Here is a 23987-nt window from a genome sequence, read left to right as displayed (position 1 = left end):
TATCTCATGCGTTTGCGACATGGACATTAATTAAGAAATATGTGAAGTAAATAATTGTTAAGATTTGACCTGTTATAATATAAGGTTCTTCAACAGGTCGTTTACCAATTCACGTTAGTAAGCATACAACAACTACTATAATTCAGAATAAAATTTGATTAATAGGGTAAAATTGAATGCCTCGGAATGGTGTTTTATTATAAAATGGTAAAATTATTAAGATTCTAATTGATAAAAATAATGCAATAACACCTCCTAACTTATTAGGGATAGATCGTAGAATTGCATATGCAAATAGGAAATATCATTCTGGTTGAATGTGAACTGGTGTTACTAATGGGTTGGCAGGTACAAAGTTATCTGGATCTCCTAATAGGTAAGGATTAATTAAACATAGTATAATTAATAATGATGTTATTATTACAAATGTAATAGAATCCTTAAAGGTAAAGTATGGATGGAATGGAATTTTTTCAATATCTCCATTTAGTCCAAGAGGATTATTAGATCCTGTTTGGTGAAGAAAAAATAAATGAATTGCTGCTATAGCAGCAATAATAAATGGTAATACAAAATGGAATGTGAAGAATCGATTTAATGTTGCATTATCAACAGCGAATCCTCCTCATACTCATTGGACTAAATCTGTTCCTAAGTATGGGATTACTGATAATAAATTAGTAATTACTGTTGCACCTCAAAAAGATATTTGGCCTCAGGGTAAGACATATCCTATAAATGCAGTTGCTATCACTAAAAATAAAATCACTGTACCAATTATTCAGGTATGTATATATATATATATAAGATCCATAGTAAATTCCCCGTCCTACATGTAAGTAAATACAAATAAAAAATATAGATGCTCCATTTGCGTGTAAGGTTCGGATAATTCAACCATTATTTACGTCTCGGCAGATGTGTACTACACTACTGAATGCTATTTCAATATTTGATGTATAATGTATAGCTAAAAATAGTCCAGTTACGATTTGAATTACCAAACATAACCCTAATAGGGATCCAAAATTTCATCAAAATGAAATATTTGTTGGGGCAGGTAAGTCAATTAAAGAGTTATTAATAATTTTAATTAAAGGATGTCTTAATCGTAAGGGTTTATTCATTAGTAATTATCTTATTTTACGAATAGGTCCCTGATTAATATTGGTGATTTTAACAACTGCTAGTAGTGCTAAAAATAAATAAATTATTATTATTATTGTAATAATGAATGTTGGTCTATTATATAATTTTTCTAAAGATATTGTTATTTCTTGATAATTGATTGAATTATCAATATTTATAGTTTCGGTGTTTTTGAAAAAGTCTATAAATATAGATATATCTAGAATAATTAATATTAATATGATAAATACTCACATTATTAATGTAATAATTATAGTGATTGATTTAGGCTGAAATATTTCGTTTGATGCAATTCTTGTAATGTAAATAAATAATACTAGTATACCACCAAGAAATGTTAAAAATAAAATATATGATAATCAATATCTTTCTATTATTGTTCCTGTTATTAATCCAACTAGGAAGGTTTGAAGGATAATAAAAAGCATTATTGATATTGGGTGTCTTAATTTAATAAAATTAATATTTATTACATTTGATAATGATATAATTATTATTTTGATCATTTCAGGGGTTAGTTTATTTAAAATACCGGTTTTGGGGACCGATGATGGAAGCTTTTCCACCTCTGAAGTTTTAAAAGTGGGGGCTGGACTTATTTCCGGTTTACAAGACCGGCGTTTTTTTTAAACTATTAAAACTAATGTTTATATTCTCTATTTTTACTTCTTTATTGATTTATTTTGCTGGTGTTTATGTTTTTTCTTCTAAACGTAAACATTTATTAATGGTTCTTTTGAGATTAGAATATATTGTTCTTTCTTTATTTATGTTAGTTATTGTTTCTCTTATTGAGTTTGATTATGATTATTTTTTTCCTGTTATTTTTTTAGTTTTTTCTGTTTGTGAGGGTGCTTTAGGTCTTTCTATTTTAGTTTCAATAATTCGTTCTCATGGTAATGATTTTTTTAATTCTTTTGGTTTATCTTTATGTTAAAGTATTTATTTATAGCTATTTTTTTTGATCCCTCTTTGTTTATTAAATAATTGTTGATGGTTGGTTCATTCTTTAATGTTTCTGTCGGGTTTTGTTTTTATAATTTGTGTTTATTCATATGCTGATTTGAATATAATTAGATATTATTTTGGTATTGATTATTTTTCTTTTAGTTTAATTTTACTTAGTTTTTGGATTTGTTCTTTAATAATCACTGCTAGAGGTTCAGTTTATTTAAGTTCATATCATTCTAATTTTTTTTGTTTTTATGGTTTTGATTTTAATAATTATGCTTTATTGTTCATTTGCTAGATTAAGTCTTCTTTCTTTTTATATTTTTTTTGAGGCTAGATTAGTTCCTACTTTACTTTTAATTTTGGGTTGGGGTTATCAACCTGAGCGTTTGCAGGCTGGTGTTTATTTAATTTTTTATACTTTGGTTGCTAGATTACCTTTATTATTAGTTTTATTTAAGGTTTATGATTTTTCTAATACTTTATATTTTCCTTTATTGGTTGATTTTGGTTCTTATTATTTTATGTTTTATGTATTTATAATTTTGGCTTTTTTAGTTAAGATACCTATGTTTTTGGTTCATTTATGACTTCCTAAGGCTCATGTAGAGGCCCCTATTTCATGTAGAATAATTCTTGCTGGTGTTTTATTAAAGTTAGGTGGTTATGGTATTTTTCGTGTTATAAAGGTTATTTCTTATTTGGGTTTAAAGTTTAATTATTTTTGATTGTCTTTAGGTTTATCTGGGGGTGTTATTGTAAGATTTATTTGTTTTCGTCAGGTTGATTTAAAGTCTTTAATTGCATATTCTTCTGTTGATCATATAAGAATGGTTATTGGTGGATTGATGACTATGAATTGATGAGGTTGTGTAGGTTCTCTTTCTCTAATGGTTGGTCATGGTTTATGTTCTTCTGGTTTATTTTGTTTATCTAATATTATTTATGAACGTTTAGGTAGACGAAGATTATTAATTAACAAGGGTATAATTAATTTGATGCCAAGAATGGCTTTATGATGATTTCTTTTAAGATCATCAAATATGGCTGCTCCTCCTTCTTTAAATTTGGTAGGTGAAATTAGATTATTAAATAGAATTATATCTTGATCTTCTTTTAGATTCTTTGCTTTGATTTTTTTATCTTTTTTTAGAGCTGTTTATACTTTGTATATATATTCTTATTCTCAGCATGGGAATTATTATTCTGGTGTTTATACTTGTTCTCTTGGTTATTTTCGTGAATATCATCTTTTACTTTTACATTGATTGCCTTTAAATATTCTCTGTTTAAAGGGTGAATATTTCTTTGTTTAGTTTGCTTAAGTATTTTAATTAAAAATATTGTTTTGTGGAATCAAAGATATGAAGTTTTTCATCTTAGGCCGTGAATTTATTTTCTATTTGTTCTTTGAGTTTTTTTTCTTTGTTTATTTCGAGAACTATAATTTTTATTTTAGGTATTTATTATTTAATAATTGATTATAGAGTTTTTGTTGAGTGAGAGCTTTTCAATTTAAATGGTTCTATAGTTGTTATAACTTTAATTTTGGATTGAATATCTCTTATTTTTATATCTTTTGTTATATATATTTCTTCTTTGGTTATTTATTATAGAGAGGATTATATATCTGGTGAAAAGAATATAAATCGTTTTATTATTATTGTTTTAATATTTATTCTTTCTATAGGTTTTTTAATTATTAGTCCTAATTTAATTAGAATTTTATTAGGTTGAGATGGTTTAGGTTTAGTTTCTTATTGTTTAGTTATTTATTATCAAAATGTAAAATCTTATAGTGCTGGTATATTAACTGCACTTTCTAATGGTATTGGTGATGTTGCTATTTTAATTTCTATTGCATGAATGTTAAATTTTGGTGGTTGAAATTATATTTATTATTATGATTTTATTTCTAATTCTTTTGAAATAAAGCTCATTACTATATTAATTGTTTTAGCAGCTATAACTAAGAGAGCTCAGATTCCTTTCTCTTCATGACTTCCTGCTGCTATAGCAGCTCCTACTCCTGTTTCTGCTTTAGTTCATTCTTCTACTCTTGTTACTGCTGGTGTTCATTTATTAATTCGTTTTAGACCAATATTGGCTACTTATAATTGTGGTTGATTTTTACTTTTAATTGGTTGTATAACTATATTTATGGCTGGATTGGGCGCTAATTTTGAGTTTGATTTAAAGAAGATTATTGCTCTTTCTACTTTAAGACAACTTGGTTTAATAATAAGAATTTTGGCTATAGGTTATCCAAAGCTTGCATTTTTTCATTTATTGGCTCATGCTTTATTTAAGGCATTATTATTTATATGTGCAGGTTCAATAATTCATAATTTGAAGGATTCTCAGGATATTCGTTTTATAGGATCAATTGTTAATTTCATACCTTTAACTTCAGTTTGTTTTAATGTTTCTAGTTTATCTTTGTGTGGAATACCTTTTTTAGCGGGATTTTATTCAAAGGATTTAATTCTTGAGATGGTTTGTTTAAGATGAATTAATTGTTTAATTTTTTTTCTTTATTTTGTTTCTACTGGTTTAACTGCTTCTTATTCTTTTCGTTTGTTTTATTATTCAATATCTGGTGATAATAATTTTTATTCTAGATTTTCTTTTGATGATAAGGGTTATTATATTTCATTTGGAATAATTGGTCTATTGTTTGTTGCTGTTTTTGGTGGTAGTCTTTTATCTTGATTAATTTTTCCTATTCCTCATGTGATTGCTTTACCTTATTATTTAAAGTTTTTAACTATTACAGTTGTTATTTTAGGTGCTTATTTAGGTTATCTTATTTCTAATTTTGATTTTTCTCATAATTTATTTTCTTTAAGTATACTTTCTTTTGTTAGATTTGCTGGTTCTATATGATTTATACCTTTTCTTTCAACTAAGTTTATTAGATATATTCCTTTAAAAATAGGTTATTATTCATCTAAGTCATTTGATTATGGTTGAGGTGAATTACTTGGTGGTCAAGGTTTATATAGATTATTTATTTATTTATTTGGTTATATTCAAGGTTGATATGATTCTAATTTCAAGATTTATCTTTTAACTTTTATTTTTTGAATATTTATTTTGGTAATATTGATTTTCGTTTACTTAAATAGCTTATAATTAGAGCGTGACACTGAAGATGTTAAGGAAGTATTTTTACTTTTAAGTATTTATAAATATAGATATATTATTTTTACAGTGAAAATGTAATGTTTTATTTAAACTATGTAAATTTTAGAAATGTTAACGGAGTTTAACCGCTAATATAAAAAGTTAGCAGCTTTCATATTAGCTTTACATTTCCTTAATTGGAACTATTATAGTTCAATTATATTATTAACAGTAATACGCCTCTTTTTGGCTTCAATTAATAAGAATAAGGGTAGTACATACCAATCTTCCAGGTCGAAACTGACTGCAATATTTCGCTTCTTATTCTATTTAAGGTTGATTGATAATATCAATACTTTTTGAATGCAACCAAAATGTTATATTTAACTACAACCCTTTATTCTGCTCATTGTAATGCTCCTTGGTTTCATTCATGGTATAGTCCTCCTAATAGAACTAGAATAAAAAATATTGTTGATACTGTTCAGATTATAATGTCTGAAGTTTTAAAAATAATTACAATTGGTAGAATTAGTGCAATTTCTACATCAAAAATTAAAAAGATTACTGCGATTAGGAAGAATCGTATTGAGAATGGTATTCGTGCTGATCTTTTTGGATCAAACCCACATTCAAATGGTGATCTTTTTTCTCGATCATTAATTAATTTTTTTGATAGTGTTGTTGCCAGGATTATAACTATTATTGGAATAATAAATCTAATGAAAACTCTTGTTGATAGAATTAGAATTGTTTTTCTTGATTTATATCAAGCTTTCTGATTGGAAGTCAAATGTACTATTTATACTAGAAAAACAATTATCTACCTCATCAATAAATAGAGATATATAAGATTAATCATACTACGTCTACGAAGTGTCAGTATCATGCTGCTGCTTCAAATCCAAAGTGATGTCTTGGTGAAAATTGATTTATTGAGTGTCGAAGTAGACATGTTGATAAAAAGATTGTTCCAATAATTACGTGTAAACCATGGAATCCTGTTGCAACAAAGAATGTTGATCCATAAACTGCATCTGCAATGGTAAAAGGTGCTTCTCAATATTCATATGCTTGAAGAATTGTAAAGTATAGTCCTAATAACACTGTGAAGAGTAATCCTTGTAGTGCTTGAGTATGATTAGATTCCATTAAACTATGATGTGCTCATGTTACTGTTACTCCTGATGCTAAAAGAATAGCTGTATTAAGTAATGGAATTTGTATAGGGTTAAAGGGTTGAATTCCTATTGGAGGTCATAGTATTCCTAGTTCAATTGTTGGTGCTAATCTTCTTCTAAAGAATGCTCAAAAAAAAGAAACGAAAAATAATACCTCTGATGCAATAAATAAAATTATTCCTCATCGTAATCCAATTGATACAAATCCTGTATGTAATGCTTGATATGTTCCTTCTCGTACTACATCTCGTCATCATTGAATTATAGTTAGTAGGGTAATTCCAAATCCAATTATGAATAAGTTAATATTAAATAGATGGAATCATTTTGCTAGTCCTGATACTAGGACTATTGCTCCAATTGCTCCTGTTAATGGTCAAGGTCTATAGTCTACTAAGTGGAATGGGTGGTTTGAGTGAGTTGTTAACATAGGTTTAATATACTTCTCTAGAATATAGAGTTCTTAGAATTGAGAAAACATAGGCTTGAATTATTGCTACTGCTGATTCTAGAATTAATAGAAGTATTTGTCCAATAATTAGTAATGAGATTAAGTTTATTGCTATAGATGGTCCTGTGTTTCCTAATAAGGTTAATAATAAGTGTCCTGCAATTATATTTGCTGCCAACCGTACTGCTAATGTACCTGGTCGAATAACATTACTAATTGTTTCAATTAGTACTATAAATGATATTAATGCAGGCGGTGTACCTTGTGGTACAAGGTGTGTAAATATATGATTAGTATGGTTAATTCGTCCAAATAATATAAATCTTAGCCATATAGGTAGGGCAATTGCAAATGTTAATGCTAAATGTCTTGTTCTAGTAAAAATATAAGGGAATAATCCTATGAAATTGTTAAATAATATTATAATAAAAATTGAGATGAAAATGAATGTTGCTCCATTAAATGATTTTGTTCCAAGAAGTGTTTTAAATTCATTATGTAAGGTTAAATTTAGTTTATTTCAGATAATGTTAATTCGTGATGGTGTAAGTCAAAATAGTGATGGGATTAATAATAGTCGTAGAAATGTTCTAGTTCAATTTAATGATAAATTAAAGATGTTAGTTGATGGGTCAAATGTTGAGAATAGATTTGTTATCATTTTCAATTTAAGTTTTTTATTTCAATTGTTCCTTTTTCTGCTCTTTTAATAAGGTTAGGTTTAAATGAGAAGAAGTTTATTTGATTAAACAAGATTAATGTTGCTGAAAATATAATGAATAGTGAGAATCATATAAGAGGGGATATTTGAGGGATTTGGATATAATTTCCCCATCAGAAGTAGTCGTTAATTTACTATTATTTGGTTTAAGAGACCATTACTTACTTTCAGTCATCTGATGAATTTCAAGGTGTACTAATTTTTTTTTAGTTACTTTAGATTGACACTCTAATGTTATTTATTTTAACTAACTCCTTAAATTATCTTAGATAATCACTTAATAAATAAATTTACTGAAGTTCTTTCAATTACAATTGGTATAAATCTGTGGTTTGCTCCACAGATTTCTGAGCATTGTCCAAAGAATAATCCAGGTCGATTTATTGTGAATGTTCCTTGATTTAACCGACCTGGCGTTGCATCAATTTTAACCCCTAATGCAGGAACTGCTCATGAGTGTAGAACATCTGATGCTCTTGTTAATACTCGTACTTCTGTATTTATTGGTAGGATTGTTCGTTTATCTACATCTAGTAGTCGGAATCCATCATTTTCTAGGTCTTGTTCTGGTGTTATATAAGTGTCAAATTCTACGTCTATGAAGTCTGAATATTCATATCTTCAATATCATTGTCGTCCAATGGTTTTAATTGTAATTATTGCATCTACTGAATCATCAAGTAAATATAATAGTCGTAATGATGGAAGGGCAATAAAAATTAATGTAATTGCTGGTAAAGCTGTTCAGATTGTTTCAATTAAATGTCCATGAAGTATATTACGGTTAGTATAGGCAATAAATAATATATAACTTAGGGCATAACCTACAATTACTGTAATTAATAATAATACGACCATAGTATGATCATGAAAGAATGATAATTGCTCCATTAATGGTGAAGCTCCATCTTGAAGAGATAAATTTGATCATGTTGCCATTAATAAATATTTTCTAATAAAAGGTCAAAACTTTATTTGTAGAGCTTAAATCTACTGCACTAATCTGCCATATTAGAATCTAGAGATTAATGGTAATTCTGAGTAACTATGTTCTGCAGGAGGGTTATTTTGTAGTCATTCTGTTGATCTTCTTATGTTAGCTCTAAATATAATTGCTCGGTTTGTAATCATTCTTTCTCATATAATTACAATGAATATAATGATTCCTACAATAGAAATTGTAGACCCAATTCTTGATACTACGTTTCATGATGTATATGCGTCTGGGTAGTCAGAGTATCGTCGAGGTATTCCTGCTAATCCTAGGAAGTGTTGAGGAAAGAATGTTAAATTTACTCCAATGAATATAATTGTAAATTGGATTTTTAATCATGTATTATTTATAGTTAATCCTGTAAATAGTGGATATCATTGAATGACACCTCCTATAATTGCAAATACTGCTCCTATAGATAATACATAATGAAAGTGGGCTACTACATAATATGTATCATGTAATACAATATCAAGTGATGAATTTGCTAATACTAATCCTGTTAATCCACCAATTGTAAATAGGAAAATAAATCCTAGAGCTCATAATAATGGTGGATTGAACTTGAATTTAGTTCCATATAATGTAGCTAATCATCTAAATACCTTAATTCCTGTAGGTACAGCAATAATTATTGTTGCTGATGTAAAATATGCTCGTGTGTCAACATCCATTCCTACTGTAAATATATGATGTGCTCATACAATAAATCCTATTAGTCCAATTGATAGTATAGCATAAATTATACCTAATGTTCCAAATGATTCAATTTTTCCTCTTTCTTGACATACAATATGTGAAATAATTCCGAACCCCGGTAGAATTAAAATATAAACTTCTGGGTGTCCAAAGAATCAAAATAGATGTTGATATAGAATTGGGTCACCCCCTCCTGCAGGGTCAAAGAATGATGTATTTAAATTTCGATCTGTTAATAATATAGTAATAGCTCCTGCTAAAACTGGAAGTGAAAGAAGGAGAAGTAATGCTGTAATAGCTACAGATCATACAAATAAAGGTGTTTGATCTAAAGTTATACTTTCTGATCGTATATTAATTGCTGTTGTAATGAAATTCACTGCACCAAGAATAGATGATACACCTGCTAAGTGCAGTGAAAAAATAGCTAGATCTACAGATGCACCCCCGTGTGCAATAGCTCCTGCTAGAGGAGGGTAAACTGTTCATCCTGTACCAGCACCATTATCTACTATAGAAGATGTAAGAAGAAGGGTTAGTGAAGGTGGTAGTAATCAAAAACTTATATTATTTATTCGTGGAAATGCTATATCTGGTGCACCAATTATTAGTGGAACAAGTCAATTACCAAATCCACCAATTATAATAGGTATTACTATAAAGAAAATTATTACGAATGCGTGAGCTGTAATAATAACATTATAAATCTGGTCATCCCCAATTAGAGATCCGGGTTGGCCAAGTTCAGCACGAATAAGTATTCTTATTGATGTTCCTACTATTCCTGCTCATGCTCCAAATATGAAGTATAAAGTACCAATGTCCTTATGGTTTGTTGAGAATAATCATTTTTGCGGTAAGATGGCTGAATTTTAGGTGGTAGACTGTAAATCTACTTATGAGATGTTTTCTCTCTTATCATATTTAGGTCTTATATTCAATTATGATTCTAGACTGCAATTCTAGAGGTGTAAAATTTTACTAAGGCCTAAAAGATTATTCTTTTAATTATAACTTTGAAGGTTATTAGTTTGATTAACTTAAGTCCTTAGTATAATGAAATTAAGGTTGATGTTGAAATCAATCCTATTGTTGAAATTATTACTGTTATAGGAAGAATGATTCTTGATTTTTGGGACTTTATCTTTATAGATCACGAATTTTCTGTGTATGATATAATTAGAGCTGAGAATCTAATACGTATATAGTAGTAGAGTGTAATTGTAGTTAATACAACTATAATAGTTATAATAGTTGTTATATTGTTTTCTATTAATGATTGTATTACAATTCATTTTGGTAAGAATCCAAGGAATGGTGGTAGTCCACCTAAAGATAATAAAGATAAGAATATTATGAATTTAATTTCGGTTTTTATATTTCTGGCTGAATAAATTTGATTTATGAAAAATAAATTTATTTGCTTAAATAATAAAACTATAATTAATCTTAATAGTGAGTAAATAATGAAGTATAGTTCTCAGATGTTTTCTCTGACTGTTAATGATCTAATTATTCAACCTAGATGTCTGATTGATGAATATGCTAAAAGTTGTCGTAAGGATGTTTGATTTAAACCTCCTATTGCCCCAATAATAATTCTTAAGATAATAATTGTTCAAATAAAAGTTCTTAATTGAATACAATAAGATAAGACCATTATTGGGGCGATTTTTTGTCATGTTATTAATGTCAAACAATTATTTCATCTTGATGCTCCTATAACTTCTGGAAATCAGAAATGGAAAGGTGCAGCTCCAATCTTTAATAATAGTCTAGATCTAATTATTATTGATGGGATAAATTCTGTTTCCCATCCCATGGGATATTTTATTTGAATCAGCAAAATTGAAAATAATAATATTGTCGATGCTATTGCTTGGACAATAAAATATTTAATTGATGATTCATTTATTATTATATTTTTATTTCTTGTTAGGAGCGGAATAAATGAAAGTAAGTTGATCTCAAGTCCTATTCAAACCCCAAATCAGGAATTTGATGAAATGGACAGGATCGTTCCTATCATTAATGTTGATAGGAAGAGAAGTTTTGTAGAGTTGTTGGTCATTAAAAAGGAGAGGATTGATACCTCTATAAATGGGGTATGAACCCATTAGCTTGTTTAGCTTACCTTTTTACATTAAGGTGTATGATGCACGTTAGTTTTTGATACTAAAGGAGGTAGTTTAATTCTATCTTATGTAATTTTAATGAAGGTAATTTTATTTACTTTATTTACCCTATCAAGGTAACCCTTTAATCAGGCACTTCATTTATTTAATACATAAATCGAAAGTTTTTTTATGAAATTCTTTTATGTATTATTTTGTTTAATTAGGATTAATTTATCCTGCTCATTTTATTTTTTTTTATATATATATAATAAATAATTTATATTAATATATTACATTTAAATGAAATTAAAGTATTATAAGTTGATTTTACCATTATCAATTGATTATTTTAATGCAATTATTTACCTACGTTTATAGCTACTTATGTTTTTAGCTTAAAATAGGTTATTATAATATAATATATATAATAATATGTAATTTAATATTTAATATTATTATAATTGGATATAATAAATAAAATTATTAATTTAAATATAAAATATTATAATTAATATAATTATTTATATCCAATAGGAATTCAACCCTTTAACCCTATACAAATTCCATTACTTAATACAGCTATTCTTTTAGCATCAGGAGTAACAGTAACATGAGCACATCATAGTTTAATGGAATCTAATCATACTCAAGCACTACAAGGATTACTCTTCACAGTGTTATTAGGACTATACTTTACAATTCATCAAGCATATGAATATTGAGAAGCACCTTTTACCATTGCAGATGCAGTTTATGGATCAACATTCTTTGTTGCAACAGGATTCCATGGTTTACACGTAATTATTGGAACAATCTTTTTATCAACATGTCTACTTCGACACTCAATAAATCAATTTTCACCAAGACATCACTTTGGATTTGAAGCAGCAGCATGATACTGACACTTCGTAGATGTAGTATGATTATTCTTATATATCTCTATTTATTGATGAGGTAGATAATTGTTTTTCTAGTATAAATAGTACATTTGACTTCCAATCAGAAAGCTTGATATAAACCAAGATAAACAATTCTAATTCTATCAACAAGAGTTTTCATTAGATTTATTATTCCAATAATTGTTATAATCCTGGCAACAACACTATCAAAAAAATTAATTAATGATCGAGAAAAAAGATCACCATTTGAATGTGGGTTTGATCCAAAAAGATCAGCACGAATACCATTCTCAATACGATTCTTCCTAATCGCAGTAATCTTTTTAATTTTTGATGTAGAAATTGCACTAATTCTACCAATTGTAATTATTTTTAAAACTTCAGACATTATAATCTGAACAGTATCAACAATATTTTTTATTCTAGTTCTATTAGGAGGACTATACCATGAATGAAACCAAGGAGCATTACAATGAGCAGAATAAAGGGTTGTAGTTAAATATAACATTTGGGTTGCATTCAAAAAGTATTGATATTATCAATCAACCTTAAATAGAATAAGAAGCGAAATATTGCAGTCAGTTTCGACCTGGAAGATTGGTATGTACTACCCTTATTCTTATTAATTGAAGCCAAAAAGAGGCGTATTACTGTTAATAATATAATTGAACTATAATAGTTCCAATTAAGGAAATGTAAAGCCAATATGAAAGCTGCTAACTTTTTATATTAGCGGTTAAACTCCGTTAACATTTCTAAAATTTACATAGTTTAAATAAAACATTACATTTTCACTGTAAAAATAATATATCTATATTTATAAATACTTAAAAGTAAAAATACTTCCTTAACATCTTCAGTGTCACGCTCTAATTATAAGCTATTTAAGTAAACGAAAAACAATATTACCAAAATAAATATTCAAAAAATAAAAGTTAAAAGATAAATCTTGAAATTAGAATCATATCAACCTTGAATATAACCAATTAAATAAATAAATAATCTATATAAACCTTGACCACCAAGTAATTCACCTCAACCATAATCTAATGACTTAGATGAATAATAACCTATTTTTAAAGGAATATATCTAATAAACTTAGTTGAAAGAAAAGGTATAAATCATATAGAACCAGCAAATCTAACAAAAGAAAGTATACTTAAAGAAAATAAATTATGAGAAAAATCAAAATTAGAAATAAGATAACCTAAATAAGCACCTAAAATAACTGTAATAGTTAAAAACTTTAAATAATAAGTTAAAGCAATCACATGAGGAATAGGAAAAATTAATCAAGATAAAAGACTACCACCAAAAACAGCAACAAACAATAGACCAATTATTCCAAATGAAATATAATAACCCTTATCATCAAAAGAAAATCTAGAATAAAAATTATTATCACCAGATATTGAATAATAAAACAAACGAAAAGAATAAGAAGCAGTTAAACCAGTAGAAACAAAATAAAGAAAAAAAATTAAACAATTAATTCATCTTAAACAAACCATCTCAAGAATTAAATCCTTTGAATAAAATCCCGCTAAAAAAGGTATTCCACACAAAGATAAACTAGAAACATTAAAACAAACTGAAGTTAAAGGTATGAAATTAACAATTGATCCTATAAAACGAATATCCTGAGAATCCTTCAAATTATGAATTATTGAACCTGCACATATAAATAATAATGCCTTAAATAAAGCATGAGCCAATAAATGAAAAAATGCAAGCTTTGGATAACCTATAGCCAAAATTCTTATTATTAAACCAAGTTGTCTTAAAGTAGAAAGAGCAATAATCTTCTTTAAATCAAACTCAAAATTAGCGCCCAATCCAGCCATAAATATAGTTATACAACCAATTAAAAGTAAAAATCAACCACAATTATAAGTAGCCAATATTGGTCTAAAACGAATTAATAAATAAACACCAGCAGTAACAAGAGTAGAAGAATGAACTAAAGCAGAAACAGGAGTAGGAGCTGCTATAGCAGCAGGAAGTCATGAAGAGAAAGGAATCTGAGCTCTCTTAGTTATAGCTGCTAAAACAATTAATATAGTAATGAGCTTTATTTCAAAAGAATTAGAAATAAAATCATAATAATAAATATAATTTCAACCACCATAATTTAACATTCATGCAATAGAAATTAAAATAGCAACATCACCAATACGATTAGAAAGTGCAGTTAATATACCAGCACTATAAGATTTTACATTTTGATAATAAATAACTAAACAATAAGAAACTAAACCTAAACCATCTCAACCTAATAAAATTCTAATTAAATTAGGACTAATAATTAAAAAACCTATAGAAAGAATAAATATTAAAACAATAATAATAAAACGATTTATATTCTTTTCACCAGATATATAATCCTCTCTATAATAAATAACCAAAGAAGAAATATATATAACAAAAGATATAAAAATAAGAGATATTCAATCCAAAATTAAAGTTATAACAACTATAGAACCATTTAAATTGAAAAGCTCTCACTCAACAAAAACTCTATAATCAATTATTAAATAATAAATACCTAAAATAAAAATTATAGTTCTCGAAATAAACAAAGAAAAAAAACTCAAAGAACAAATAGAAAATAAATTCACGGCCTAAGATGAAAAACTTCATATCTTTGATTCCACAAAACAATATTTTTAATTAAAATACTTAAGCAAACTAAACAAAGAAATATTCACCCTTTAAACAGAGAATATTTAAAGGCAATCAATGTAAAAGTAAAAGATGATATTCACGAAAATAACCAAGAGAACAAGTATAAACACCAGAATAATAATTCCCATGCTGAGAATAAGAATATATATACAAAGTATAAACAGCTCTAAAAAAAGATAAAAAAATCAAAGCAAAGAATCTAAAAGAAGATCAAGATATAATTCTATTTAATAATCTAATTTCACCTACCAAATTTAAAGAAGGAGGAGCAGCCATATTTGATGATCTTAAAAGAAATCATCATAAAGCCATTCTTGGCATCAAATTAATTATACCCTTGTTAATTAATAATCTTCGTCTACCTAAACGTTCATAAATAATATTAGATAAACAAAATAAACCAGAAGAACATAAACCATGACCAACCATTAGAGAAAGAGAACCTACACAACCTCATCAATTCATAGTCATCAATCCACCAATAACCATTCTTATATGAGCAACAGAAGAATATGCAATTAAAGACTTTAAATCAACCTGACGAAAACAAATAAATCTTACAATAACACCCCCAGATAAACCTAAAGACAATCAAAAATAATTAAACTTTAAACCCAAATAAGAAATAACCTTTATAACACGAAAAATACCATAACCACCTAACTTTAATAAAACACCAGCAAGAATTATTCTATCTGAAATAGGGGCCTCTACATGAGCCTTAGGAAGTCATAAATGAACCAAAAACATAATATCTTAACTAAAAAAGCCAAAATTATAAATACATAAAACATAAAATAATAAGAACCAAAATCAACCAATAAAGGAAAATATAAAGTATTTGAAAAATCATAAACCTTAAATAAAACTAATAATAAAGGTAATCTAGCAACCAAAGTATAAAAAATTAAATAAACACCAGCCTGCAAACGCTCAGGTTGATAACCCCAACCCAAAATTAAAAGTAAAGTAGGAACTAATCTAGCCTCAAAAAAAAATATAAAAAGAAAGAAGACTTAATCTAGCAAATGAACAATAAAGCATAATTATTAAAATCAAAACCATAAAAACAAAAAAATTAGAATGATATGAACTTAAATAAACTGAACCTCTAGCAGTGATTATTAAAGAACAAATCCAAAAACTAAGTAAAATTAAACTAAAAGAAAAATAATCAATACCAAAATAATATCTAATTATATTCAAATCAGCATATGAATAAACACAAATTATAAAAACAAAACCCGACAGAAACATTAAAGAATGAACCAACCATCAACAATTATTTAATAAACAAAGAGGGATCAAAAAGTAGTTATAAATAAATACTTTAACATAAAGATAAACCAAAAGAATTAAAAAAATCATTACCATGAGAACGAATTATTGAAACTAAAATAGAAAGACCTAAAGCACCCTCACAAACAGAAAAAACTAAAAAAATAACAGGAAAAAAATAATCATAATCAAACTCAATAAGAAAAACAATAACTAACATAAATAAAGAAAGAACAATATATTCTAATCTCAAAAGAACCATTAATAAATGTTTACGTTTAGAAGAAAAAACATAAACACCAGCAAAATAAATCAATAAAGAAGTAAAAATAGAGAATATAAACATTAGTTTTAATAGTTTAAAAAAACGCCGGTCTTGTAAACCGGAAATAAGTCCAGCCCCCACTTTTAAAACTTCAGAGGTGGAAAAGCTTCCATCATCGGTCCCCAAAACCGGTATTTTAAATATACTAACCCCTGAAATGATCAAAATAATAATTATATCATTATCAAATGTAATAAATATTAATTTTATTAAATTAAGACACCCAATATCAATAATTCTTTTTATTATCCTTCAAACCTTCCTAGTTGGATTAATAACAGGAACAATAATAGAAAGATATTGATTATCATATATTTTATTTTTAACATTTCTTGGTGGTATACTAGTATTATTTATTTACATTACAAGAATTGCATCAAACGAAATATTTCAGCCTAAATCAATCACTATAATTATTACATTAATAATGTGAGTATTTATCATATTATTATTAATTATTCTAGATATATCTATATTTATAGACTTTTTCAAAAACACCGAAACTATAAATATTGATAATTCAATCAATTATCAAGAAATAACAATATCTTTAGAAAAATTATATAATAGACCAACATTCATTATTACAATAAAATAATAATTTATTTATTTTTAGCACTACTAGCAGTTGTTAAAATCACCAATATTAATCAGGGACCTATTTGTAAAATAAGATAATTACTAATGAATAAACCCTTACGATTAAGACATCCTTTAATTTAAATTATTAATAACTCTTTAATTGACTTACCTGCCCCAACAAATATTTCATTTTGATGAAATTTTGGATCCCTATTAGGGTTATGTTTGGTAATTCAAATCGTAACTGGACTATTTTTAGCTATACATTATACATCAAATATTGAAATAGCATTCAGTAGTGTAGTACACATCTGCCGAGACGTAAATAATGGTTGAATTATCCGAACCTTACACGCAAATGGAGCATCTATATTTTTTATTTGTATTTACTTACATGTAGGACGGGGAATTTTCTATGGATCTTATATATATATATACATACCTGAATAATTGGTACAGTGATTTTATTTTTAGTTATAGCAACTGCATTTATAGGATATGTCTTACCCTGAGGCCAAATATCTTTTTGAGGTGCAACAGTAATTACTAATTTATTATCAGCAATCCCATACTTAGGAACAGATTTAGTCCAATGAGTATGAGGAGGATTCGCTGTTGATAATGCAACATTAAATCGATTCTTCACATTCCATTTTGTATTACTATTTATTATTGCTGCTATAGCAGCAATTCATTTATTTTTTCTTCACCAAACAGGATCTAATAATCCTCTTGGACTAAATGGAGATATTGAAAAAATTCCATTCCATCCATACTTTACCTTTAAGGATTCTATTACATTTGTAATAATAACATCATTATTAATTATACTATGTTTAATTAATCCTTACCTATTAGGAGATCCAGATAACTTTGTACCTGCCAACCCATTAGTAACACCAGTTCACATTCAACCAGAATGATATTTCCTATTTGCATATGCAATTCTACGATCTATCCCTAATAAGTTAGGAGGTGTTATTGCATTATTTTTATCAATTAGAATCTTAATAATTTTACCATTTTATAATAAAACACCATTCCGAGGCATTCAATTTTACCCTATTAATCAAATTTTATTCTGAATTATAGTAGTTGTTGTATGCTTACTAACGTGAATTGGTAAACAACCAGTTGAAGAACCTTATATTATAACAGGTTAAATCTTAACAATTATTTACTTCACATATTTCTTAATTAATGTCCATGTCGCAAACGCATGAGATAAATTAATTAAGGAATAAAGTTAATTAGCTTAGGAAAAGCATATGTTTTGAAAACATAAAATTAGAAGTTTAACTCTTCTATTAACTTTTCTCAAAAAATTTCACTAAACAAATGAGATAAATAAAATCTTTAAACCAACAAAGAAAATAAAAAAATTCAAAGATAAAGGTAAAAAACTTTTTCAAGCTAAGTACATTAATTTATCATAACGGAACCGTGGTAATGTTCCACGAACCCAAATAAAACCAAAAGATATAATAGCAAGCTTAATAAAAAATATAAAAGAATAAAAATCACCGCCCAAAAAAATTAAAGCCAATAACATTCTTATGAAGACAATTCTAGTATATTCAGCTAAAAAAATTAAAGTAAAACCACCCGCACCATACTCAATATTAAATCCTGAAACTGACTCAGATTCCCCTTCAGCAAAATCAAAAGGAGTACGATTAGTTTCAGCTAAGCAAGAAGCAAAACAAGCTAAAGCTAAAGGAAAAGAAATAATAATAAATCAACACTAAAGCTGATAGTTTATAAAATCAAACATATTAAAACTACCAATTAAAATAATTAAAGACAATAAAATTAAAGCTAAACTAACTTCATAAGAAATTGTTTGAGCAACAGAACGAAGAGAACCTAATAATGAATAATTTGAATTAGAAGATCAACCAGCAATTATAACAGTATAAACACCTAATCTAGTACAACATAAAAAAAATAAAAATCCATAAGAAAAAGAACACACATAAGTTAAATAAGGAAAAATTACTCAAACGGCTAAAGAAATCATTAAATTAAAAACAGGGGAAAAATAATAAAGTAGGTAATTAGATATAATAGGAATTGGCTGCTCCTTACAAATTAACTTAATAGCATCTCTAAATGGCTGAGGAATTCCAACAAAACCTACCTTATTTGGACCCTTTCGAATCTGAATATAACCTAAAACCTTACGCTCTAATAAAGTTAAAAAGGCAACACTAATTAAAACACAAATAACCAATAAAAGAAAATTCAAAATAAATATAAATAAATCATAAAGTATCAATACTATTTGTAGAAAAAATCTACATAAATGAATTCTAAATTCAACACATTAATCTGTCAAAATAGTAAATAAATTAATATTAATCAATATAACAAAAAATATTTTAACCATATGGTCCTTTCGTACTAATATGGATTAACAATCTTAGGATAGAAACCGACCTGGCTCACGCCGGTCTGAACTCAGATCATGTAAGAATTTAAAGGTCGAACAGACCTAATCATTGGGCTCCTGCACCCAAAATTTTTCTTAATCCAACATCGAGGTCGCAATCTGCTTTGTCGATATGAGCTCTCAAAAACAATTACACTGTTATCCCTAAGGTAACTTAATCTTATGATCATAAATTATGGATCAAAATAACAAACATAAATAAATGATATAATAATGAAGAGTTTATCTATTCTTCATGTCACCCCAACAAAACATCATCATTAAATATAGAAAGACAAACAAAAAACTATATAAAAGTAAAATGTAAAGCTCTATAGGGTCTTCTCGTCCTAAAGAAAATTTAAGCCTTTTGACTCAAAAGTTAAATTCAAAAATTTATTAAGAGACAGTTGATTTCTCGTCAAGCCATTCATTCCAGCCACTAATTAAGAGACTAATGATTATGCTACCTTTGCACGGTCAAAATACCGCGGCTCTTTAAAAATACGCTCAGTGAGCAGGCCAGACCTCAAAATATAAACAAGAGGACATGTTTTTGATAAACAGGCGGAAATCAATTTTGCCTAGTTCCTTATAATAAGTTCACAAGGTAAAAATTTCATACAAATAAATATACTAATTCTATCATTATTACAAAAATTTTAAAATTAAATTAATAATCTTAATAAAAAACCTAAAATATTTATAAAATCAAAATAAAAAATAATGAACTAAAACGTAATCTTAAAGATAGCTGGTTTAAAGCTTACTATTATATTTCTATAAAATAAATTATAGGTTATTAACTTCAAAGCTTATCCCTTAAAGAATAAATAAGTTAATATTTTTACTTAAAAAATTAAATAAAAACAAATAACTTTAAAAAATTAAATTTTTTCTTAAGAAACTAGATATCTTGGGAAACGATTAACATCTCATTTCTATAAATAATTTAATAATAATTATGATACATTAACTATAAATTATTTATAAATCAACCCAAATCGAGACGAGTAAAATAAATACTAAAATTTTGATAAACCCTGATACAAAAAGTACAATAAATAAAATCTACTTAAAAAATTTAAAATAATATTTCATAAAACACTTACATTACCAATAAACTATAATTTAAAAAATCAATTCTATAAAATATACTAAGACAAAAATACAATAAAATTATTTATATTAAATAATTAAATAAACAAAAAATAAATATAATAAAATAAATAATCAAGATATCCTGATTTGCACAGAAAAATTTTCAGTGTAAATGAAACACTTTACTAATAAGTTATATCTTGAAACTCTTCCTAGATACACTTTCCAGTACATCTACTATGTTACGACTTATCTCATCTAAATTGAAGCTACTTTAAAATAAAATAGAATAATCAATAATGAGAGCGACGGGCGATGTGTACACATCTCAGAGCCAATATCAGTTAAATTAAATAAATTAAATTACTATCAAATCCACCTTCATTAACAGTATTTCACTATCAAATCCGTTATAAACAAAAATCTATTGTAACCCACCTCCTCTTAACTATAAGCTGCATCTTGACCTGAAATATTTTATAATTATAAATCTTGAGAATTATAACTCTAAAAGGATTCTCTGATAACGGAGATATACAAACAAATAAATTAAGTAGAGTAAATCGTGTATTATCAATCATGGGGTAGGTTCCTCTGAATGGAATGAGATACCGCCAAATTCTTTGGGTTTAAAGACCTTAACTAATAGTACCCTGGTAAATATAATTAACATTTAAAATAATAGGGTATCTAATCCTAGTTTATTATTTAAATTTCACAGATTCATAAAAAGGGCCACAAATAAATTTTAACATTTCACCTTACAAATTTATATTTCAACCCTAATAATATAAACAACTGTTTTAACCAATAATATTCACTTGTTTCAATCGTATAACCGCGGCTGCTGGCACGAATTATGCCGATACTAAATCAATTGCTAAATCCAAAATCACTTGATAATTAAATCAAATTACTGCAAAAAGAACATTTAGTCTAACAAAACTTACATATAATACAAAGAAAAAGTGAATAAACAAGCAAGAATAAAACTTTTAAAAATAAAAAATAAGAAAATTTTAAATCTATTAATTCAGGAAAAAATAAAAGATTCAAATATTTAAAGAAAAAAAAAGAAAAAAACCACAAACATTATCAAAAAAAAAGAAACGCTCCTATGTATGACCACAACAACTTCTCTATTATATATAATTAAAGATTAATATGGAACATGTATAGCAATAAATGTATTATATTCTTTCTTATTTAATCTTTCTTTTCACTAATAAATAATGAAAGATTAAATAATATAATAAATAAATTTTATACAATAATGTAATTTAATATAATATGTTATTAATATGAATTCTTTTTTTATATTAAGTTAACTTTCATATATATTAGTTAAATAATCTAATTATAGATAATTTACATAATTATATTATTATTATTAATATAATTATTTATATTAATTATAATATTTTATATTTAAATTAATAATTTTATTTATTATATCCAATTATAATAATATTAAATATTAAATTACATATTATTATATATATTATATTATAATAACCTATTTTAAGCTAAAAACATAAGTAGCTATAATCCTAGGTAAATAATTGCATTAAAATAATCAATTGATAATGGTAAGATGAACTTATAATACTTTAATTTCTATTAAATGTAATATATTAATATAAATTATTTATTATATATATATATAAAAAAATAAAATGAGCAGGATAAATTAATCCTAATTAAACAAAATAATACATAAAAGAATTTCATAAAAAAACTTTCGATTTATATATTAAATAAATGAAGTGCCTGATTAAAGGGTTACCTTGATAGGGTAAATAAAGTAAATAAAATTACCTTCATTAAAATTACATAAGATAGAATTAAACTACCTCCTTTAGTATCAAAAACTAACGTGCATCATACACCTTAATGTAAAAAGGTAAGCTAAACAAGCTAATGGGTTCATACCCCATTTATAGAGGTATCAATCCTCTCCTTTTTAATGACCAACAACTCTACAAAACTTCTCTTCCTATCAACATTAATGATAGGAACGATCCTGTCCATTTCATCAAAATCCTGATTTGGGGTTTGAATAGGACTTGAGATCAACTTACTTTCATTTATTCCGCTCCTAACAAGAAATAAAAATATAATAATAAATGAAACATCAATTAAATATTTTATTGTCCAAGCAATAGCATCGACAATATTATTATTTTCAATTTTGCTGATTCAAATAAAATATCCCATGGGATGGGAAACAGAATTTATCCCATCAATAATAATTAGATCTAGACTATTATTAAAGATTGGAGCTGCACCTTTCCATTTCTGATTTCCAGAAGTTATAGGAGCATCAAGATGAAATAATTGTTTAACATTAATAACATGACAAAAAATCGCCCCAATAATGGTCTTATCTTATTGTATTCAATTAAGAACTTTTATTTGAACAATTATTATCTTAAGAATTATTAATAGGGCAATAGGAGGTTTAAATCAAACATCCTTACGACAACTTTTAGCATATTCATCAATCAGACATCTAGGTTTAATAATTAGATCATTAACAGTCAGAGAAAACATCTGAGAACTATCCTTCATTATTTACTCACTATTAAGATTAATTATAGTTTTATTATTTAAGCAAATAAATTTATTTTTCATAAATCAAATTTATTCAGCCAGAAATATAAAAACCGAAATTAAATTCATAATATTCTTATCTTTATTATCTTTAGGTGGACTACCACCATTCCTTGGATTCTTACCAAAATGAATTGTAATACAATCATTAATAGAAAACAATATAACAACTATTATAACTGTATTAATCTTTAATTATATATAATAGAGAAGTTGTTGTGGTCATACATAGGGGCGTTTCTTTTTTTTTGTTAATGTTTGTGGTTTTTTTCTTTTTTTTTCTTTAAATATTTGAATCTTTTATTTTTTCCTGAATTAATAGATTTAAAATTTTCTTATTTTTTATTTTTAAAAGTTTTATTCTTGCTTGTTTATTCACTTTTTCTTTGTATTATATGTAAGTTTTGTTAGACTAAATGTTCTTTTTGCAGTAATTTGATTTAATTATCAAGTGATTTTGGATTTAGCAATTGATTTAGTATCGGCATAATTCGTGCCAGCAGCCGCGGTTATACGATTGATACAAGTGAATATTATTGGTTAAAACAGTTGTTTATATTATTAGGGTTGAAATATAAATTTGTAAGGTGAAATGTTAAAATTTATTTGTGGCCCTTTTTATGAATCTGTGAAATTTGAATAATAAACTAGGATTAGATACCCTATTATTTTAAATGTTAATT

At 26.3% G+C, this 23987-nt stretch overlaps 1 long non-coding RNA gene and 2 pseudogenes across 1 annotated transcript in view; 2 read left to right on the top strand and 1 right to left on the bottom strand.

Moving 5' to 3' along the window:
• The window catches only part of LOC126306445 (NADH-ubiquinone oxidoreductase chain 5-like), a 325608-nt pseudogene that overhangs the window by 293807 nt on the left and 7814 nt on the right, over positions 1 to 23987 (top strand).
• The window catches only part of LOC126306477 (uncharacterized), a 254518-nt gene that overhangs the window by 228963 nt on the left and 1568 nt on the right, over positions 1 to 23987 (bottom strand). The window lies entirely within an intron of this gene.
• Positions 3921 to 5128, top strand: LOC126306449 (NADH-ubiquinone oxidoreductase chain 5-like; annotated as a pseudogene).

The sequence above is a fragment of the Schistocerca gregaria genome, unplaced genomic scaffold, assembly GCF_023897955.1.
Source record: "Schistocerca gregaria isolate iqSchGreg1 unplaced genomic scaffold, iqSchGreg1.2 ptg000333l, whole genome shotgun sequence".
NCBI classification, from domain to species: Eukaryota; Metazoa; Arthropoda; class Insecta; order Orthoptera; family Acrididae; genus Schistocerca; species Schistocerca gregaria.
Note: the sequence above shows the minus strand (reverse complement) of the source record. Positions and strands in the feature narration are given on the sequence as shown.